General features: G+C 51.4%; 1 long non-coding RNA gene across 1 annotated transcript; it reads left to right on the forward strand.

Moving 5' to 3' along the window:
* Positions 1-2278: 2278 nt before the first annotated feature.
* On the forward strand, positions 2279-14406 carry LOC110349588 (uncharacterized). Its single transcript, XR_002395619.2, has 4 exons — positions 2279-2405; positions 6265-6431; positions 7002-7264; positions 8343-14406. It is a non-coding gene; the product is annotated as an uncharacterized LOC110349588 (long non-coding RNA).
* Positions 14407-20889: the final 6483 nt, after the last annotated feature.

Raw genomic sequence — 20889 nt, forward strand, 5'->3', positions numbered from 1 at the left:
TCTTTTATATCTGAAATTCTGTCCTCACATTGGCTCATTCTGCTGTGTAGACTTTCAATGGAGTTTTTCATGTCCTGGCAATCTATTTGCATCTGTTTTATGGATTCCATTTGTTTCCTATGTTGGGATTCCATCATGTTCCTCAGCTCCTCTCTAGATTTATTAATCATGTCTTACACTAGGGGCACAATTTCTCCTGTTATCTGAGAAATTATTTCTGATTTCATTTTTTCTAGATCCCCTTTTGTTGCCAGTTCAGTGGGTCCAGGTGGTTGAGTATCAGAGTGTTCCATCTCATTTCCCTTTGGGGTTGCTGTAGGTTATCTGGAAGTCTGGTTTTGAGACTTATTTACGTGTTTTCTCATTTTGACTAGGGAGGTGTGTTGATGCCTGCACGGATTACCTTCTCTGAGCTGGGAGAGGTGGGACAGGGGCCGGGAGCAGCAGGAGGGATGGTGGCCAGGAAACCTCTTCCTCTGGGCTGGGAGCAGCGGGAATGATGGTGGCCAGGAAGCCCCTTCTTCTGGACCAGGAGCAGTGGGACGGAGGCTCAGAAGCCCCTACCTCTGGGCCGGGAGCAGCAGGATTCAGTACCGTGGTCTGGTGGTCAAGTGTCCTCTGTGTCTTCGTAGTGTGGAACCAGGTGGCTGCCTGTCTGCAGTGGGCTGATTCAGCTTGTTCCCGGCCCTGCTAATTTTTGAAAGGCTGTTGTCAAAGCCAAGTGGAGCTGTCAATCAGGGAAGTCACGTGAGGGTCCCAGGAGTCATCATGATTGCCTCACTCCAGGCTTTTGTTCCAGGAGTGAGGATGATATTTGCGAGCTGGTAGGCACCTTGTCCTGCCCACCTGTCCCTCATGCTTGCTGTGCACTTCTGGAGGGTTGGGACTGATGGGGAGTCAGAGGCTCAATAGGGGCAGTGACGGGTCTTTGACTACAGTGGCAGGGCCAGGGAACAGGCAGCTCCTGCTCCAGGCTCTTTACCTCCTGTAGGCCACTTTCACCCTGTTGGTGATGAGGCCAGCTTCAGCCTGCTGCAGATCCATTTCCTTCTCTGTAAATGCCTTTTTCTGTTTTCATGATCTATCCAAGGTCCTGTGGCCAAAAGATCCCAGGGTGAGGGCCCAAACCAGGCCTCATGTGCTACTATTCCTCACTCTGTAAGGGAAGGACACAGGAAGGATCAGAGCCATGGAGGAGAGGAAAAGGACTTCTGAAATCAAAGCTCATGTTCCTAAGTACTTACAGTGCCCCGGGCTAAGTTGTACTTTGTAGTACTACCTGGAAAGTAGGTACCGGAATCCTACCCATTTTACAAAGAGGAAGCAAGGCATGTCTTGATGAAGCACCTGCTTGGATCACCTACTTGGGCTGGGGTGGAGTTGGGATTCCAACCCAGGAGGCAGAATAGTAAGGCTGCCCTTAGTCACTTCACTCAACGACAGTGGCGTTAAATCTTTCATCTGTTTATATTAGACCTGGGGAAGCTGAGGCCCTGCATATGAGTCATTTCCAGCAGGAATATTGGAAGCCGAACACCCACATGGCTCGGACCCTGTGAAGAGGTTCTGGGAGAGGGCTCCTTGGGTTGGCCCTTTGCTGTCTGTTTGTGACAAGCCCTTGACACCCTAAACAGTGGTGTCTTGGAGAAACAAGGATGATAGGCAGAGGCCCTGGCACAGTGGCTGTGACCAGATCAGAGAATGACTGGGAAGGAGAGGCTCAGGGATGGGGCTGTGCTTCATGCCCAGTCAGAAGAGCTCGCAGTGGGGCGAAGAGGGTACAGGGAATTTCTTGCTGGGGTGCACAGGACTGGCTTCTGCCTCTCACAGCTGAGCAAGTGCATGGCTGGGGTAGGACCACAGCAGCTAGGGGTTAGAGTTAATTTCCCATTCCCTGGTAAGAATTGAGCAGCTACATGTGCTCCGGAATTGTTAGCAAGTGTACAGCAAGTAGACACTGAACAGGCAGTGTTGCTGACTCCTGGGCAGAGGGGACTTGGGACATTAGGGCACTTCCTGTGGAGGACAGCAAAGGAGGCTTGGCGGAAATGATTTCCAAGATGAACCTTGAAATATGAAGAGGAGCAATGCAGGCAGAGGGAACAGCCTGGGCTAAGGCTCCGAGGTCAGTAAGATGTCACCTGTAAGATGAAAAGGAATGAGACTGTTTTTGTTTTCTTTGTATTGAGGTTGAATTCATGTAAAATAAAATCAACCACATTAATGTACAATTCAGTAGCACTGTGTACATCCACAGTGTTGTGCAACTGTCCCTTGTATAATTCTGTCACCTGTGTTTTCTACCTAGGCCTTGGTGGTTTCCTGCTCTAAATGCCAGTCTCACCATCCTAACAGCAGAGGTAGGAGTGGCCACGTTATGACAACCTGCATTCTGCTCACATGAGGTAATGTCTTATGCACAAACCACTGAGAGCTCAGAATGATGTGCCCATTTCTAGATGGGAGACACTGAACAAAACCAAAGAGATCTGTCTAAGGTCACTAGGTCTGGGGGCAGAGACAGGACTGTCAGGCAGGTGGTGTCTGAGGCTCACAGCTCAGCTCTGTGGCCCCAGTTATGAATTCTGACTCAGGGCTGGGGCCCAGGCATCTGTTTCTCTTGTAACAGCCCCAGATATGGGGCTCCTTTTCCCAGCTCTTCTGGCAGGGGAGCTGGCCTTGCCTGGTCCAGACCCCAGGCCCAACGATCTGGGGCTATGCCAGCCCCAAGATGGGACCCTCAGGGGCAGTAGATGGTGGGCTGGCAGCATGAGGGTGGCAGGCATAGGGCAAAGGGGTAGGCAGGTGGAGCGGGGAGCCAGCCCAGCCAGCCACAGGACAAAGGCCTCCCTGCCAGGTGGGTGTGGACCCCACTGACAAATGGGCCAAGGGTTCCCTCATTAATTTGTAGAGTGGTATGTAATAATAAAATGCTCCTTAAAGCTGGGCCATGGCATTAGTGACTGCTTTTTCAGGCCCTCATCAGGATCATTAACTGTGTATGAAAAGGTTTTATAAACAATGTTAAACTCCCTGAGCTTACAGTGCCCATGGCTTATAGCTCCCCGGGATACTCAGCTTGCAGAAGCCAACTGGAATGGTGTAGCCCAAAGGCCCAGGGTCCTGCTGTCACCCTCGGAGTCTCCCAGGCACCCAGGTGCCTTTGACTGGGTGGTGGGGTGTGGGATTGAGGGGCCCTCACTCCTAGTGGCAGTCAATGTCTGGGGAATGAATGGAGGGGTGATTCAGGTGAAGACAGCTGACTCTGCCGTGTCCTACATCTGCACCTGCAAGCTTTTCATAGACCCTTGCTAGGCGGCAGGCACCTCACCTGCAAAATACAGATATATGTTCCTGCAGTTTCTGGGGAAGATTTGGGGAAATGAAACACCTCAGTAAAGGGCTCCCAGGATGCCCTCCCTCTCTGCCCCCAGCAAAAGAGGAAGGTGGGCCTGGGCTGCTGATCCACAGAAAGGGGAAGATGGGGAAGCCGGACTTGCAGCTGGGCTTCAGAAGAAGGGCCAGGCCACTGGCTCCACTGGACAGGTTATGCTACTGCGAATCATCGTCACTTTTACTGTTGCCTGCTTTGCTCTGCACAGTCCAATCCTGGCAAACTTCAGGATTCCAGATCGGGATGCCCTATGGAAATGACTCCCCAGGACTCATGACCCCAGCTTGCCTTGGGCCACTCTGTAGATCTTGCTCTGTCCCTTCCCATGAGTGCCAAAGTGTGTTGGCAAGACTCGATGACCTGGTCTCACGGAAAGGGGAGCTATTATCCTCTGAGAGAGCCTCACAGCCATGACTCCTGGGGCAAATGGAGAAACTGAGGCACACAGCAGGGACAGGGCTGGCCAGGCTCCCAAAGTAGATGGCACGGTGCTGGAATTCACTGGGCTCCTACCTTCACCTGTCTTGTAGCTGGAAACAGCCAGCAGGTGAGCGTGCTGGGCTCTCCGAGCAAGGAAGATGTGGGGAATGGGGTGGCATGGTGCACCCCGCACCCTCACCCTTCAGCTACCTCCCTTAAATTTGTCTTTCCTCTCACAGCACAGTCAACTGAACATGCTCAACCTCAGGCATCTCTCACACAGCTAGAAGGAGTGGCAGGAAAGAGGTATAAGATTCTCTTTCAAAATGAAAAGAAAAGAAAATCCCTCCCTGCTCTTTAGCTTCCTCCCCTTCCCTCAGGGAAAAATATGGCTGGGAGATGTTCTTGGCAGCAGCTCTCCTCACGGCTCCTTCGGCTGTTTGTCTAGCTCCTCCCGGGCAGGCGCTGGGAATTTACAGCGTGGCCTCTCTGGAAGCAGCTTTGGAGGGGGAAGATGGCAGCATTTTCTTCTTGCTAATTTAAAACAATAATAATTGTTCACGCGTTAGGAAGCATTCCTATTAAATCAATCCAATCTTTCGGAACAACTGGAAGAGAACGCAGCCCAGTGTCCCAACTGGGCCCCCGCTGGAGTGGAGAGAGTCATTGCTTCATCGGGGTGGATGACAGCCAGCCCTGTGCTGGGCACTGCAGGGGGAAGGGGAAGTGACAAAGAAGACAGGGGTGACTCTGTTCTCATAGGGATGCGGAGGATGCGCTGGACATCTCTGGGGAACGGTGTGGGCTGTGGACAACCGGGGTCACCTTGGGAATCCGGAAGAGGGTAGAGCTCTGGGAGAGGCAGGGGTTTGGTTGGGCCACATTTGTCTGCCTGCAGCTCATGATGGAACCAAGACCAGAGAGGGTGGGAATGGGCACAGAGTGGACCAGAGGTGGGTTGGGCCAGGACAGAGACATGGGGCAGCAAAACCGGGCCTGGAACCTGGGTCCAGGCTGAAAAGGAGAAGCACAGGGGCTAGTCATTGATCTCCAGTTGAGGACAAACCCCAGTGCCTGGGCAGCTGGAGGAGGGTGGCCGGCTGGTGGCAGCCTGAGCAGGGCCAGGCTGGCTCTCAACACAGCACCTTGGCCCCACTGTGGGGCAGGCAGATGTCTGTGTGCAGCCTGGACACACACAGGGGTGCTCAGGGGAGGGGCCCCATGGTCACCTAGGAGATGCCCGGGAGCAAGGGGACAGGGCAATCTGTCCTTGAGAGGAAGATCTGTGCCACTGGGAAGGAGACCTGTCCATGTCCTCAAGCTGCCCGCTTACTGACGGCGACTTTGGGCTTCGCTGAGGCTGCTGGGGACTTGGAACTGGAGAGCACATCCTGACTGCCTGTGATGGATCTCACTGTGCCTATGGCCTGCGACAGCATAAACAGCACCCCTTTTAATCCCAAGACCCCACTTCGGCATGAGCTGCGGTTACCTGTGCTACCGTGCTGGTTTGAGCAGATGCATGGCCCCCCAGCAAGCCAGTCCTGACCACCTGCCCTTTCTCCTGGTATCAGCTGGGGTGAACTCTGGGACCCCTTTCTCTTGGAGCCCCCATCTGTCCTCCTTTCTCCAAGGAATCATCCTCTCCATGACATAAGAGTCTGTTTCCCGGAGTGGCTGCAACGCGATGTGGGTGAGAGGGAGCTTCGTGAGCCTTCCCGGCTCTGCAAGAGACCTTGGTCTCTTTGGCCTCTCTCCCTTATCTGTTTCGGTTTCTATCTCTCTCCAACTAGCTCTATCTCTCTTGCTCTTGCAGTCTGCCTCTGTCTCTGTGGGTCTCTCTCCCATCTCCTTTCATGTCTGTCCTGAGGATTTCAAGTGCCATTTAGAGCTGCAGTGGGGAGCCCAGAAACTCATCCTAGGGTGCAGTCTGGGTGGTAAAGACAGATGATGGGGCTCAGGGTAGGGAGAGGTGGCATGTCTATTTGTGCCTGTGAGACCATTTTCCCCTTCAGGTCTAGGAGGAGGTCTTAGACTGGGATTACCAGAGAACAGCGCAGACTCCATGAAGAAAGAGGTAGGCTGTTTGGGAGGAGGAAGGTGACATGCTGCTTGCTCTGGTGATCAGAGTGCAGGGAGTATGCATTTACTCAGTGTACTAATGAAGCTTGGATCTGTATCACACTCAGTGTGTTTAGGAAACCAGCACAGTTGTCCTAGAGAAGTCTTTGAAGCCAAAGATTCACTGCTCCTATGAGAAAGGGTGCATTCCCCTTCCTAGAACTCATCTCCAGGTGGCCCCCAAAGGTAGCGAGCTCTCCATTGCTGGAGGAATGGGAGCGACCCAATGCCCAATCACTTGGTAGAGTTGCTGTACTGAGGTCCTTTCCAGGCCTGGGCTTTGAGGACTCCCCAACACTCCCTTTTCATTACCCTTCTGTTTCTGGCAGCCAGCTTCCTTGTGGATGAGTCAAAAGGCCTCCCTTGTGGCCTCTCCGAAGGGTGGGGTCCCGTGGAGCTGCCAAGGCCTCCCACCCCCACAGCACAGTGTCACCACTTTCACAGCCACCACCCTCCTGGAGCCAAGAAGTGAAGAAATTGGTTAAACAAGGAAGAGGTAAAAAATACACACAGGCAGGCACACACACGTGTGCAAGAGCCAGAGACTTGGTTTGGAAAGAGAAAGGCCCCTTGCCCTGGCCTTTTATCCTAAGCCCATGGCGATGCATATTCTGACCTAATAATCCAAACAAGCTGTAATTGCAAACAGACCCTCTTCAGGCTGTGCAGGCAGCATGGTCGGGGAGAGAGCAGATTCAGTACCTGCTGAGCACAGCAGGCCAGGCCCACCCTCTGCCCTCCTTCTTCTCCTTCTGCTCCTCCTCCTCTGCCATCTCCTGGATTGATATGGCTGCCCAGCCTGCACCATTTTGCTAGCCTGGCCAGCTGGAGCCATGCTCCCATTCTGCCCTCCCCAGGGACCCCAAGGGCTCCCTTGGCAGAGGAAACCACCCCACCCTCGGCTGAGAGAGGAGACCAGAGGTCTGCCCAAGTAACCACCAGGAGCTGCGAGGGCTGTTGCTCCCACCCGCCAGGACCCAGGGGAGATGCTCCTGGGTGGGACCCGAGACTGGAAGGGCTTCCTGTCCCTTCTCCACCCCACCTCCCTTTCTGTGTTTTGTTCCAGACACACCCTCAGCTCAGATTTGCTTGGAAGGCCAGTGATTTCCACTCTTTCTTTTCAAAACAACCACACAGTTCTGGGACCCAAATGTTGATTGTCCTCATGGAGGAATGAGTCTCTGTCCACAGCAAGAACATTCCAGAAATGTCCATCCAGCATCGTCAGTGCGCCAGACATCCAGGAGGGCCCACAGATGGACCACACCTTGTCCATGTTCCCAGGACGCTCCCTCCTACAAAACCACACACCCGATGATGGGCCAGGAGGTTAGTGTCTACCCTCTGTTATGGGGGACAGGAGCCCTGAGAAAGGCATGCTTCCACTGGGTTGGGGGAAGGTCGTAAAGGAATTTTAATTAAGTACTGGAACAAGAGGTGCATTTTGATGGACAGAGACCATGAAGGAGGGGTCTACCAGATGGCTAGAACAGCTTGGGTGAAGAAGGCTGGACACATTAGTAATGTTTTTGAGGATTGTCAGGGGGGCTGTTGGGGCTAGTACATGGGTCTGTGGCTCCATAGAGAGGGCCTGTGTAGGAACATGAAATGGGAAGGTAGGTGGTTTGAAGAACTTGCTAAGGAGCTGGACTTCAAGGGCCATGGGACCACTGGAAGGGCTGAAGCAGAGCAGAGGTACAGAGTTGCCCTTTTGGTGGCTGTGTTGGGGATGGACCAGGAAGAAGTGATCATGAGGGTAGGGGGCCATTAGGAGGGGGCCCAATGTCCAGGTGAGAGGAATATGAGTCTGGTGGAGACTAGGGCCTGGGGAGGAGGGGGAAGAGGAGAATCTGGGACAGTTTCTTCTCAGAATGGCCCTTACTGGATCCAGGACCTCACTTAGGTCCAGAGTGGAATTGTCAGAGGATGTCTAGGTTGATGACATTGGGTGCTGATTAGTCAGTTTTAAGACCAATGTCATTGTTCATATCTCTTCACTAATAGATACTTTTAGATTCATCAGCAGTTGCAAAGATTTGGTAGAATGGACACCTCACCCAGGGTCCCTGTGGTTACAGCTTGAGGAATCTGAGTACAATATCAAAAGAGACCAATGCCATTTGGGATTTGAGCCCACCCTGCCCTTGCCAGGAAAGCCTGTGGCTCTTGGCCTAGGCCAGGGGGACACAAACTGTGGCTTAGCCAATGGGTTGGCTTTCTGAAACTTTGACTAGTTTCAACCCAAGGTCCTTTCCTGGGCCTGAGGTCTGGGGCCAGCCCTGCCAGGGATGGCAAGTTTAGCACTAGTTGAGCAGCTTTGGGGTCAGAACCTGCAGGGCTTGGGTGAGCTGTTTTGACTCAAGTTTATGATAGAGAATTTGCCTCATTTCCCCCTTTGTCACACTAGGTCTTGGATGAACCCAGAAACTGGCTCTGAGCCCCAACTTTCCCTGTTGGTCCATGCCACCCCTCTCCACCTTATACCAGACTCACCCTGGAGGGATGGCTGCCCCCTCCAAATCCCACCCCAGATTCCTAGCTGGCTCCAGAGACTCCGTGGAGTAGTGTGACTACCCACAGGGACCTAGCATCTCCAGGCTCCACCACAGCCAAGTTTAGCTCTGCACCCTGTCGCCCAGATGCTCCTGCTCACCAGCCTCCCAACCTCTCCCACCCAGTTCTTGCACCCTCAGAAGGGTGGCCTGAGAGAAGACGCCCTCCGAGCACCATGTCACCATGCTGTCCTTGTGCTTTTTACCAGGGAAGTCAAGGTCAAGCCCTGGGTGGGTGCTGGACTGGGAGACAGGATAGCTGGCCCTTGTTTGGCCCATCTCTGACTGCTCCGTGACTCCAGGCAAGTTACTGAACTCAGCACCAGGGGTTGCAGAACTGACCACAGATGGCCTAGACTCAGCAGAAGAAATGACTGATGTGGGCAAGTTTTGGAAAGCAAAGTACTACAACAAATGAAAGTGTTTGGCCTAGGTGTTCGATTAGTTTCTAATTTTCTCTCAGTTTGATTTCACCTGATCCCTTTCCTTCCCCACGAAGGATAATTAATCATGAAACCACTTAGGGAGCTCCTACCATGTCCCAAGTACACTATCAACATCATTCCCAAAGTGAAAGATTTTACGGAAGAGGGGACCCAGGCTCAGATCGACAGAGGAGACTCTTCGTTCTCCCCTTGGACATCTGCGCTGGTTTCCTTCCTCCTGTGCAGTGTGGACTCTTACGAAGGTCCTGGGATCCACCCCTTGCCTGATGGATGTGCACACCATGCTGTGGACCTCTCCTAGCAGCTGGGGTGTGTGTGTGTGTGTGTGTGTGTGTGTGTGTGTAGGGGACAGAGGAGGGGACACAAAGTACCAGGACCCACAGCTTTCTGGGCTTCCTTGGTGAGTGAGCAGGAGCTTAGCTCATGGTTCTTTTCTATCCATGCCTGGTCATTTAAAAGTGCCAACTCTTAGTGTGCTTCTTTGGGAGCCCTACATCCCCTTCTCTCCATTTCCCTGTGTTAGTACCCTTGAAAACCAGCCCTGAGAATCTTCTCTTTTAAAGGGACACCTAGGGAGGCCATGAAAGCCAGGTGCCACTGTCTCGGCAGCCTGAGCGGTGTCCATGTGCAGCTGCCGCAGAGCTGGCCGTGTTGTCATGGTGAACTAGGCCAGGGGTCTCAGCTCACAGTGGCTCAAGGTCATCATCCATGTGCCAGCTACTCCAGATAATTCAGACTGTCCCTCTCCCATGGGAGACCCTTTTGGTCTCCCAAGTGTGGGGCCTAGTAGCTTCCTTCAGCCTTGATCTCTCTGCCTTCCTGCCTCTGTGGCTCAGCCTCTGCTCAGGGCCTGCCCTGCTCTGCACCTTGGCAGGTCCAGTAGCCAGACCAGTTGCCCGGGTTGGGGTGGCATTCCTGGTGTCCCTGCAGAGGACCCATCTATGTTGCTTTTGCCAGCTCCTGTGAGGGCCCGTGGCTTCCTAGCGTTCCACTTGGATTGTGCATCTGTCCTTGGAGCCTCTGGTCACTCCAGTGGCACCAGTGACCATGAAGTGGGCTGTGTGGTGAGCACTGCAACCTTGTGTGGCTATATGGGGTACTTTAGTTTTGCTTCCTTGGTAACATCTTCCGGTTTCCAACCTCTCAGTGTGGATTTCTGCATCATGAGCACCAAGACTGGCACCACCAGGAATATTTGCTGAGCAGGTAAATGAGGGCATTTAGGAAGATCCCTTGAGGAATAATAAGTGGTGGAGCCCAGTCTTCAGGAGCTGCAGGAATTTCCTAGGTGAATAAAGGGTGATGAAATCTGTGCCAGTAGAAGACACATGAGCAAGGACTTGGGGTGTAAGTGAGAGAGAGTGAGTACTGGGCAGCTAGTGGAGAAGCTCCCTGAGCTCATGAGTAAGGCAAGAACAGGCCGGAAATGGGGTGCAGGTGAGATCACTGGGAAAGAAAGGGCAAATTGGAGAATTCGGATAGCTCTGAAGGCCACACTTGGAGATTTAGACCCGAACTTGCTAAGAGTCACTGGGAATTTTTCAGAAAGGGAATGATAGTATTTTATTTACTTAGTTTTTAGGTCAGTTTCCATGGAAGTGAATAGAACACAGACTAATCTCGGGAATTCTAGAGCTAGGAGGATATCTGGAGCATTCAAAGGCACACAGGGTATAGCCTTTAAAAATACATATTTAATAAAGCCCCAAATAGCAATAAAAGGACCAGCAAACCTAAAGACAAGCTACAGTGAGAACAATGGATTTTCAAATTATTCTGTTATTTACATGGAATCAAAGAGATCACCTTCCTGGAAGGACCCGCCTGTTAATTCCAGCGGCGATACTGGAGTGGATTGAACTCTACTTTACTTTTTGCTGGATCAAAATAATTTGATGTTTTCATGAGCGGCTCATGCAGCCATCAGAAGATAATTATTCAGGAAATAAAGAGTGAGTCTCTTAGCCTTATTAAAATGGCACACCGGATTTTCTGAGTAAAAGAGACACATGGATTTTGTAAAGAGAGCTGCATACAATGTTTGTCACAGAATGATGTGCACCTGTTTCGCATACCTTAGGGGCTCAAAAGCTCACTAGGCGCACTTATGTGTTTTAGGGATAGCATGCTTGTTCTCCAGTGCTGATCTGTTTTGAAGGCAGTGGATGCTAGCAGTGAAGTCTCTACGGTCTGGATTGTCAGCATTGAATGTGAAGCATCAATCAAGTTAAAGGACACTGCAAACATACACAAATGTACACACTCATGCACACACATGCACATACAACACCTCCTGGAATTAAACCTCAGGTTGGTGATTTGGACTATAGGATATTATTGCTGGAAAAGATTTTAAAGTCATCTAGGCCAAGCCCTCATGTTAAGAATAACCACAGCCCATAGAAAGGAAGGGGCATGTCTATAGTTACTCAGCAAGGGAGAGGCCACCAGGGATTAATCCCACTCCGTCAAGCACACAGCCAGAAAATGCTCTGACAGCAAATGCTTTGCCAGGCTGTGCCTTCACAGGGGCTGGGTTGTCTTCAGTAGGGCTACCATCTTAGCTGCTAATACTTGCTTTTGACAAGGTTGGCTCTTCCACAATTTGCATTGCATCAAAGGAGCTGGACACATCCAATTTAAATTTGCAATTTATTTACATTTATTTATTGGGCTTCTCATATAAGAGAAAGCATGTGATATTTAAGCTTGTGTGTCTGCTTTATTTCACTTAACATTATAGTCTCAAGGTGTATCTGTTCTACAAACAGCTCAAGTTTATCCTTCTTTCTGGCAGGGTAGTGCTCCATTGTGTACCCCTTACTTGGGCCCCTTGCTTCTCACTACACACTCCTCCACTCGCCCTGGGTAGATTCTCTCTTGTCACATTTTCTGTAACCATTCATCTGTTAATAGACATATAGGCTGCCATTCATTCAATCTTTTGCTAAGCACCCACCTGTCAGCCAGTGGCATCTCTTGTATTGAAATACAACATTTCCTTTGCTTACACAAGGCTATGCTTTAATGCCTTTATGTGACTTATTTAAAGGTTTTTATACAGGTGTCTGTTGAACTCATGGCATGACAGACAAATGAGACCACAGATGCACTTTTCTCTGTCTTAACATTTTGTTCCTACTATGGCCCTGGGAGATGGCTGTTATTATTGGCATTTCTCAGATGTGACTCCTGCATGTGTGTTGCTTTGGGTTACCCAGCAGGAAAGCGACCGAGGTGAGATCTTCCATCAAAAACCCTGTGTTGGGAGGTCAGAGGAGGAGCCCCTGTGTGGCTAGAGATGGTGTCGCTGGGAGTGTATGTGACTGTTCCTCCAGGTACAGGGCTGGCTGTGTTTGAGAAGCCACCCAAGGAGCAACATCACGCAGGCAGGTGGGCCCTAGGGGAGGAGTAGGGAGCTTAGCCATGAGCCAGGGGCTAGAGGTAGGCAGCTGTCCTCAGATGTCCTAGACTCAGCACAGGGGCAAAACTGCAGGGCACATTTGGAAAAGTCTCAAGACACTTTGGATTGGCATGAGTGGTGAATTCTACTGGTGTTTAGTGGCAGAGCCCAGGCATGCTTCCAGATGTCCTAGCATGCTCAGGACAGCCCTGCAAAGAAGAATCCTCAAGTCCCAAATGTGAGTAGTGCCTGGCTGTGAGAAGCCCCAGAGGTGGAGTCTAGAGGACCCCAATTATAGAGGAGCGGAAGGTTAGGCATCTCTTCATCTTGGGGTGCTCCTGGAGAGGGTTTTGTCCTCTGGGCTCTAATGGTTGCCACCAGCACCGTGTGGAGTTGCAGCCCTTAATGTTTCCACAGAGCAAGGCAGCTGAGTGCATTCCCTGCAGAGTGACAGGTCCACAAAGTCAGGGATGGTCTCAGTTTACTCTGGAGCTCTTGCATCTGTCCATGTGACACTGACTCAGGACAGCTGGGCCACCTGAACATCAGGGTCACCATCAGCCTCAGTTCAGCCCCAGCAGAGTCCTTCCACCTCTCAGGGTCATGTCTTGATTCTGATAACTTTTGGTGGCTTTTCTCTGAATACACCCCAATTTATTATGGATCTCATAAAAAGCAAAACTTGGGAGAGAGAAGATCGAGTTTGCTTCTTAGAGCAGAATTTGATTTAGGGCCAAGAGGGTGGCAATTGCTGCAAAGCAGAGATTGGCTATTTTGGGAGTGATGTGAATGATTTTTTTCCCATCTCTAGATGAGCTTACATATATCCTGCTTCCACCCACCTCCCACTGGGGGCTGATGGGGGCGGCTGTGCCTGGGATCCAGTGGGCGAGGGCTGCTTCTAATAAATCCATCTGACAGACAGGAGGAGAGCAGTGCCTGACCATGGGCAGTGGCTGGCCCTGTGGTTCCAGGGATTTTCAGTAGCCGGCATCCTCTGTGGTCACAAGTGCATGCTTTCCTGGTCCATCAGGAGCTGGCCATTTTCACAAAGGTGCAGACAGCTGGAGCAGGTGGTCTGGGCACATCTGTCTGCAATATCAAGGGGCTGCCTCCTTCACTCTCCCTGGCTCTTCTCATTCTCTGTCCCCACTGATTGGTCAGCTTTCAGCTCTTCCCCCAGGTCACTGCCATCCCTGCCCCAGGATGCCTGTAGGTGTGTCCAGGCTCGGTTCAAATGCCCTGGATGCAGAGTCCAGGACTTGTGTTTGGACCTTGCAAAGCACACCATCCTGAACGGATTCTTTCCACTCTCTGAGCCTCAACTCTTTAATCTGAAATGGGGGCAACATGAGTAGAACACACCTTTAGGGTTAGAAAGAGGTCTCTTGTCCTTGTGTCTGCAATCCAGGCTGCACTTGTGCTTGCAATCCCTGTCCCAGAAGGTGCAGAGGAGGTGACTCAAAGCAGGGGCACATTTTGATTTGGCTGTGTGCATCATCTCCACATCATTTCCAGGTAACGTTGACCTTTATCTCCAGGTAACGTGGCCAGCAGATGCCCCTTCTCATACACCTACACTCAGCCATCCCTGGTCCTTCCTTCCTTGGCTTTTTACACCCTGATTCTATGTTCACCCCTTTGCCACCCCCCACCCTCACCCCCAGGAGCAGGGCCTGGGGATGCCTGTGGCACAGGAGAGGGAAGGAGGGGCAGCCATGATCATTCCTACCGTACCTGGGGACTATGAAGAATAAGCTGAAACTCCAGGGTTTATTTTTCAGACTGAGTCAAAACGTCTTTGTATCCACATGGTTGGGTCAAAACATAGAGTCATAGGCAGTCACAGTGACAGGATCTGCAGAGGTCACAAGGCAGAAGAGCCACTTTCTCAGATGCTAGGTCCTTCTGCAGGCTGCGAAGCTGAGGCCAAGAGGGCCAGGGGATGCAAGAGTCCTGACCCTTTGAAGGCTCATCTCCCTCCAGGGGGCATGTCCTGCTAGAAAGAAGGGTAAGTTTGTATATTTGCAGGAAAATGGATGCACCTTGAGGCTATAATGTTAGGTGAAATAAATCAGACACATAGGCTTAAATATCACATGGCTTCTCTTATATGAGAAACCCAAGGTATAAATAAAGAGCAAAATAAAAGATAGATACTAGGAAATAGGGAGAGAGATCTTTTGCAAACGGGAGGGGGACAGGAGATGCAGAGCAGGGGGAGGGGAAGGGGATGAAGAATGGAACTAAGATGTGTTATGTTCACATACCAACTCCTTACGAGGAATGTAATCACTGTACACTGCAAACATGTCCTAAGAAAAAATAGAATTTGAAAAGATCTGGGCTCTCTGGGAGTGTCCATGCCTAGGAGGGGATGCTGAGAGGAGCCCTTCTCCCCAGTTCCTCACTGTCCACTTCTCAGTGCGTGCATCCATCCATCCATCCATTCTTCCATTCATCATCCAACCATTCATCATCCAACCATTCATCCAACCATTCATCCATCTGTCCATCCATCCACCATCTATCCATCATCCATTCATCGTCCAACCACCCACCCTCCCGTCCATCCACCCAACCACCACTCACTCATTCATTCATTCTGCAAATACTTGTTGAGCTGGTATCTGTGCTAGGCTGAGGATCTTGCAATGAACAAAACAGACTAAAATCCTCCTCTTCACAGATCTCAAATTTTAATAAGGATAGGGAAGGGAGGGGGAAGGACAAGTAGTAAATTATGAGATGAACTGTACAATCCCATCATTTCGACATACAAAAGTGGTCACCTCGTGCAGTGCGATCTAATCGGAGGAGTCCACAGACGGAGTGCTATGGAGAGAAATGAAGCTGGAAGGGCATGGTTAGAAGCCCAGGGTTAGCAGGGTCTCTCTACCACTCATCTGGCCACACCATGGCACTCTCCTCATCAAGGAGTCCCAGGGTTGAGGAGCCCCAGCTCCCTTCCCGGCACTCAAGGCCCTGAAGGTTTGGTTGACTCCACCCTGTCCCTCAGTCAGACCTGGTTCCAGGAGCACAGCCTGCCGTCTGTGTGACATGGCTGCTGTCTGTGACCCTGCTGGCCCAGCCAGAGCAACAGGCCTCAGAGGTACCCTCCTGGCCTGCATGTCATGCTCTCCCCGACAGTTTTAATTGCTCCCTCCTCTGCACTCACACAGCACTTTATTACAGCACTCAGAACTGCTCTTCTCTTCAGAAGACGCCGTGATTTATTCATGCGCCTTATTAATGGGCCTCTCCCCAGGGCTGGTGCGGAGCCTGGCAGGCAACAAGGCCCTGCCCAGGTTTGCCAAGTGAGTGAGGGAAGGGAGAAATGCTAAACACTAAAAGGGAGTCCAGAAGGTGGGGACTTCAGGAGAAGGGTGAGAGGCGGCGAACTCTGAGGATGGGGCACTGCCCAAAGTTGGGAAGAAGGGGGCCCTGTGCCCAGCTTGGTCACACTTGCCCACACCTGTCCACTCCTGTCCACTCCTGTCCACTCCTGCCCATGCTCAGCCTTGTTGCACCTATCCTTACCTGCTTACACCTGCCCACACCTGCCCATACCTGTCCATGCCTGTCCATGTCTCTGTGCTCAGCCTGGCTCAGCTGTGCTCACCTGTCCACACCTGTCTATACCTGTCCATGTTCTGCCTGCCCTCACCTGACTACATTTCCCCTCACCTGTCCATGCCTGTCCAAACCTGCCATACCTGTCCATGACTATGTGCAGCCTGCCCACATCTGCTCATGCCTGTTCATGCCTGTCCATACCTGCCTATGCTTGGCCTCCCCACACCTCTCCACACTTGTCTATGCCTGTCTATGCTCAGCCTACCCTCACCTATACTCACCTGCCCTCATCTGGCCTCACCTGTCATACCTGTCCACACGTATTCATGCCTATCTATTCCTGTTCATGCTCAGCCTGCCCTCACCTGCTCTTACCTGCCCACACCTGCCACACCTGTCCATGGACGTCTATGTTCAGCCTGCTCTCACTTGCCCACACCTGCCCATACATGCCACACCTGTTGAGGGCTGTATGCTCACCCTGCCCTCACCTGACCACACCTGTTTGTGCCTGTCCATACCTGCCCCCCCATGCCTGGTCTCCCCACACCTGCCCATGCTTTCTGATGTCTGGCCAGTCTGCCCTGCAGCCCATGCCTACATCTGTCCGTATCTCCCTCACCTCTGTGCTCCTCCTCCTCCTATGCGGTCTGGTACAGCTTGTCCTACAGCCACACTGGTCCCATTTTCCTGCTGCCTCAAGGGCTCTTGCCTTCAGCTCCCTCCCTTCCTTCTTTGGGGAGCCCCTTCCAGTACCCCAAGTAATCTGCTGAGAGCTGTGGGCTGTGGGGTGCAGGGGCTGAGGTGAGGGGGCGGATACCTGTGTCTGAGTGGGGTCAGGGCTGTGGCCGTGCACAGGCTGCCTGTCTTTTCTGCTGTCATCTCCTTGGGAAAGGGACTCGATGACCCTGAGCCCGAGGGTACTGGAGCCTTGCAGAAAACAGGAGAGCTCAATGGCTCTCCTCAAATGCCTCTTTCCCTTCAGGGCCCTGGAGTCCAGGGCCCCTCTGGGCCTGGTCCTCTGCCTGGTGCAGCAGGTCAGCCCCTCAGTGCTGGGGGTGGGCAGCTCCAGGAGGAGGTGGGGTCAGGGAAGTGCAGCTGGGGCTGAGCAGAGCAGAGACCAGGGCGATTGGAGCACTGTCCCATGCAGACCACTGGGGGCTTGAGGGGCAGGGATAGGCCCAGCACCTCATTCTCTGTAAGAGGAAGACCAGGCCGAGCAACTCCCCACCCACCCAGAAGCAAGGTTTCCAGAGAAACCAGACATGCCTAGGTCCCACATTTGGCCTTTTGCCGAAGAGCTTTTCTCTGTAAGATTATATATTCCAGGCCATATCCCTCCCATCAACACTTCCTCCCTCACTCTACTCCTTTTCTTACTCTTCTATCATAAAGGTCTCCAGAAACAGGTTTTGATCAAAGTGAATGAGGCAATAAATTCTCTGTTTCTGACAGGCAGAGGAGAGAGAGATTCTGCAGTGGGAGCAGCAGTCCTGCTGCTGGGCCCTTCAGAGCTTTGACTGATGCTGAGGTCCAGGAAGAGGGGACTGTGTAGTGGAGAAGGAAGCAGAGGCAACAGGAGCCCCCTGATCCCCTGGGAGCTTCATTTGAGTGGGCAACTATTAAACTGAGGTCTCAGTTCTATTAATGGGCTCAGGCCAAGACCAGGTCTTCTGGCTTGGCTACTTGGCTAAGAAGCTGAGCAGGATGAGCCTCATTCTTTCATTCATTCATTCACTCATTCATTTGTTCATTCAATCTGCTGTCCATCAATTCATTCAGCTGTCACTTAGCATGGGGGAGAGGTACCTAATTCCTCTAACATACCATCTTCTTTAAGGAGCCTTCCCACAAGGACCACAAATATTTTAATTTGAGTCATAGCAAAAGATTGATTTTGCTGGTAAATAAAGAGCTCCTACAAATCATTAAGATAAATAAACAACCTAATAGGAATCTGGCCAAAGGATGTGCACAAACAGCTCACGGAAGGGAATACAAACGCTCCAACAGCAACTACATCCTAAGGAAAACTCGCTCCCACTCACAGGGGGAGAGGTGTCTGTGGACAAGTCCCCTGTCCACCCTAGATTATGTCGAGGATGACACACACATGTGTTGCTGGAGGGTGTGCCGTGGTACACACACTTTGAAGATCAATTTGACCAAATCTTCTGGAGGATGGTTTGGCGATGCTTCAGCGTATGTGTGCACGCAGCCTCTCCCCAGCAAGCCCCTCTCTAGCAATTTATATCCCCTATATGTGTGCAAGATTCTTGGTGCCTAAGATCATTCAGGAAAGCATTTTCTGAGTCATCAAAGACTGGAAATAGCCTACATGACCATCATATAAGAGACTGGCTAAATCATTTATGGTGGGTTTATGCAATTGAATGTTATACAGTCTTTGCAACAAAACAAAACAAGGTAACAGGTAGTGCTTTTATGTACTAATATGTCCTGAACTCCCAGATATACTTTTAAGTGAAAAAGGTAGGAAATAAAAGAGGAATGGAATGCAGACTCTACTACTGTTTGTATAAAAGTGAAGAAAATGAATATATATGTACATGTAGATATTCCTACACAGTATGGGTGGTTTGTTTCCATATCTTTCCCCCAGAAGGACAAAGACCTGTGGCCGAGGGCTGTTCCTGCGGAGTGCAGTCGGGAGCCTGGAGGCTGAGGTGTGGACAGGAGGGGGCACTTTGCACTCTGCGCCTCTTTGTGCCTTTTGGATTTTGAATCATGTGAATGGATTGCCTATTCAAAAAATAAATATCATTCACATTTAAAAAGAGAGACTCAAAGGAGAGAGGCGAGAGCTGGGAACTGAGCAGGTGAGGGACGGAGCAAGGGCAGGCGCCTGTAGGGACTGGTGCCGAGAGGTGGGTGGCACAATCTGGGGACCCTAGGATGGGGGCGCTGCTGGAGCACAGTTTGGGGAAATCTTGGGAAGAGACAGCTGGTGAGAAATACAAGGGATGGAGGCAGACAGACTGGGCGTCATGTTAAAGACTTCGAATTTCAGTGCAGTGAGGACTTTCGCAGGTTTTAAGAACTGCATGGGTGGCACATGGTCAGGTTGTCTTTTAGGAGGCTGTGTGGGGAGGGGCTGGGCAAAGTGAACACGCTGATTCTCTGTCCCTGTCTTCCTTACCATAGGCTCATTTTGTTGTCAGTAATTCTGAGAGGTAGAAATAACTATAACGTATAGGGAAGCAGGCTCAGGACAGTTAGGTAACTGGCCCATGCATTTGGATCTTGGGCATCAGGATTCAAACTTGGGTCTGTGCTTTGTTCAGAGCCTGAGCTCTGGAAAGAGCCCTATGATGTATGGCCTCTCCTGGCATGGCTCTTGGGGCCCATGGATGCTCACAGCCTGAGGATTGTGATTTCAGGGGTGAGCACCTCATCCCCTCAACTGTAAGTCCATGGCCAATCAGGCCATAAGGTAAACTGCAAGGTCACAGCCTTGCAGTGACTCACTACCAACTTTTGTGGAGGGCTTTCTGTCTCTCAGCGGGCCACAGAAGCAGCCCCATAAACTCCCGATCCAAGCCACTGGAAAGAAAGCAGCAATCTCCCCAATGACCTGTTTTCCTCTTCAAGGACATCCTGAAGGTCACAGGCAGACTGTTTAGAGGTGGTAACTGGAAGGGTTAGAAGGAGGCTTCCTCTGGATGGGGTTGAGGAGACATTTGGTTTCAATTACACCGAGCCTTCTAAATTTCCTGGTCATTTGGTTTATATTTTCCTGTCATTTCTTCAGGTGCATTTTTCTGTGACTCCCATTTTGTAACTGTGACAACAGAGACTCCAGCGGGCAGCAGCTCAGCTAAGGCCACTTGGTTTGCCTAAGGTAGAGTTAGGCCTCACAGACTCCAGATCTTTCCACCACAGCTCATTCTTACTGCTTCCCACTGATGGACACCCAGTTCAGTTGCTCATGAAACAAACCCATCAACCACTTGTGATTGCTTTCCCAGATGTTTAATAAGAAATTTGGGCACTCCTTGTTTTGATGCTGGTGTTTTTACTGGGATCAGGCACTGGACCTTCAGATGCTGGGTCCTGGGTCCTCCTGGGTATCTGCTGGTAGCCAGGGCAAGGCAATGGCAGCTGCTGCACCCAGCTGAGCAGGGTGAGCATCGGTAGTTTAGTGGAGAGCTGGGGCTGGGGCAGCAGAAGAAGAAGGGTGCATTGGGTGCAGGGAGTTGATGCGGCCCTGGGCCTGGGATCCTGAGGGCACCCTGGTCATGACTGGGAAAAGTCCACGCTTCCAGCACCAACAACCCTGTGGACAGTGCTGGTGGGGCCTGAGCTGCCTCCTCAAGTGCAGCAACTCAAGTTGGGTGTAGTGGCACAAGCTTGTCATCCTAGCACTCTGGGTGGCTGAGGCAGGAGGACTGCAGCCTGGGCAACTCAGCAACTTAGCATAATCCTGTCTCAAAATAAAACTAGAAAAGAGCTGGGGATGTAGCCCCATGGGAAGAGGGCTCTGGCTCCCCCTAGGCTCCCTGGTGCTCATTCCTGACTTTCCCCAGAGCTTATCACCGGGAGTCACAGCTCAGCTCTGCCACTAACTGTGACCTTGGATGAATCACGTGAAATTTCCAAGCTTCTATTTTTCCCAGGCAACATGAGGGTCAGTAGAGCTTGTTTTTCCTTCTGCGCTAGCATCTTGATGAGGACCAACTGGAAAGTGGGTGAGGACACGGGGAAAGTACTCTGCAAGTGTATGTGACCACACTGCTGACAACAGCTGTCCCTGCCACTAATGCCACCTTTATCTTGATGGCTCTACCCAACCAACCTATGCCTCCCTTTCCTGTGGTAACAGGAAGGTCCTTTCCCAGCTTTTAAACTTTTTCACTGAAAAAACCTTATGGTTTTTCTAATTCTAATTGATTGATTAATTTGCGATGCTGGGGATCAAAACCAGGGCCTCGTCCATGCACCTGCTAGGCAAGCATC

This window comes from Heterocephalus glaber, unplaced genomic scaffold, assembly GCF_053883595.1.
Source record: "Heterocephalus glaber isolate CG9 unplaced genomic scaffold, H.glaber_assembly_v1.0 deba00001497, whole genome shotgun sequence".
NCBI lineage: Eukaryota > Metazoa > Chordata > Mammalia > Rodentia > Bathyergidae > Heterocephalus > Heterocephalus glaber.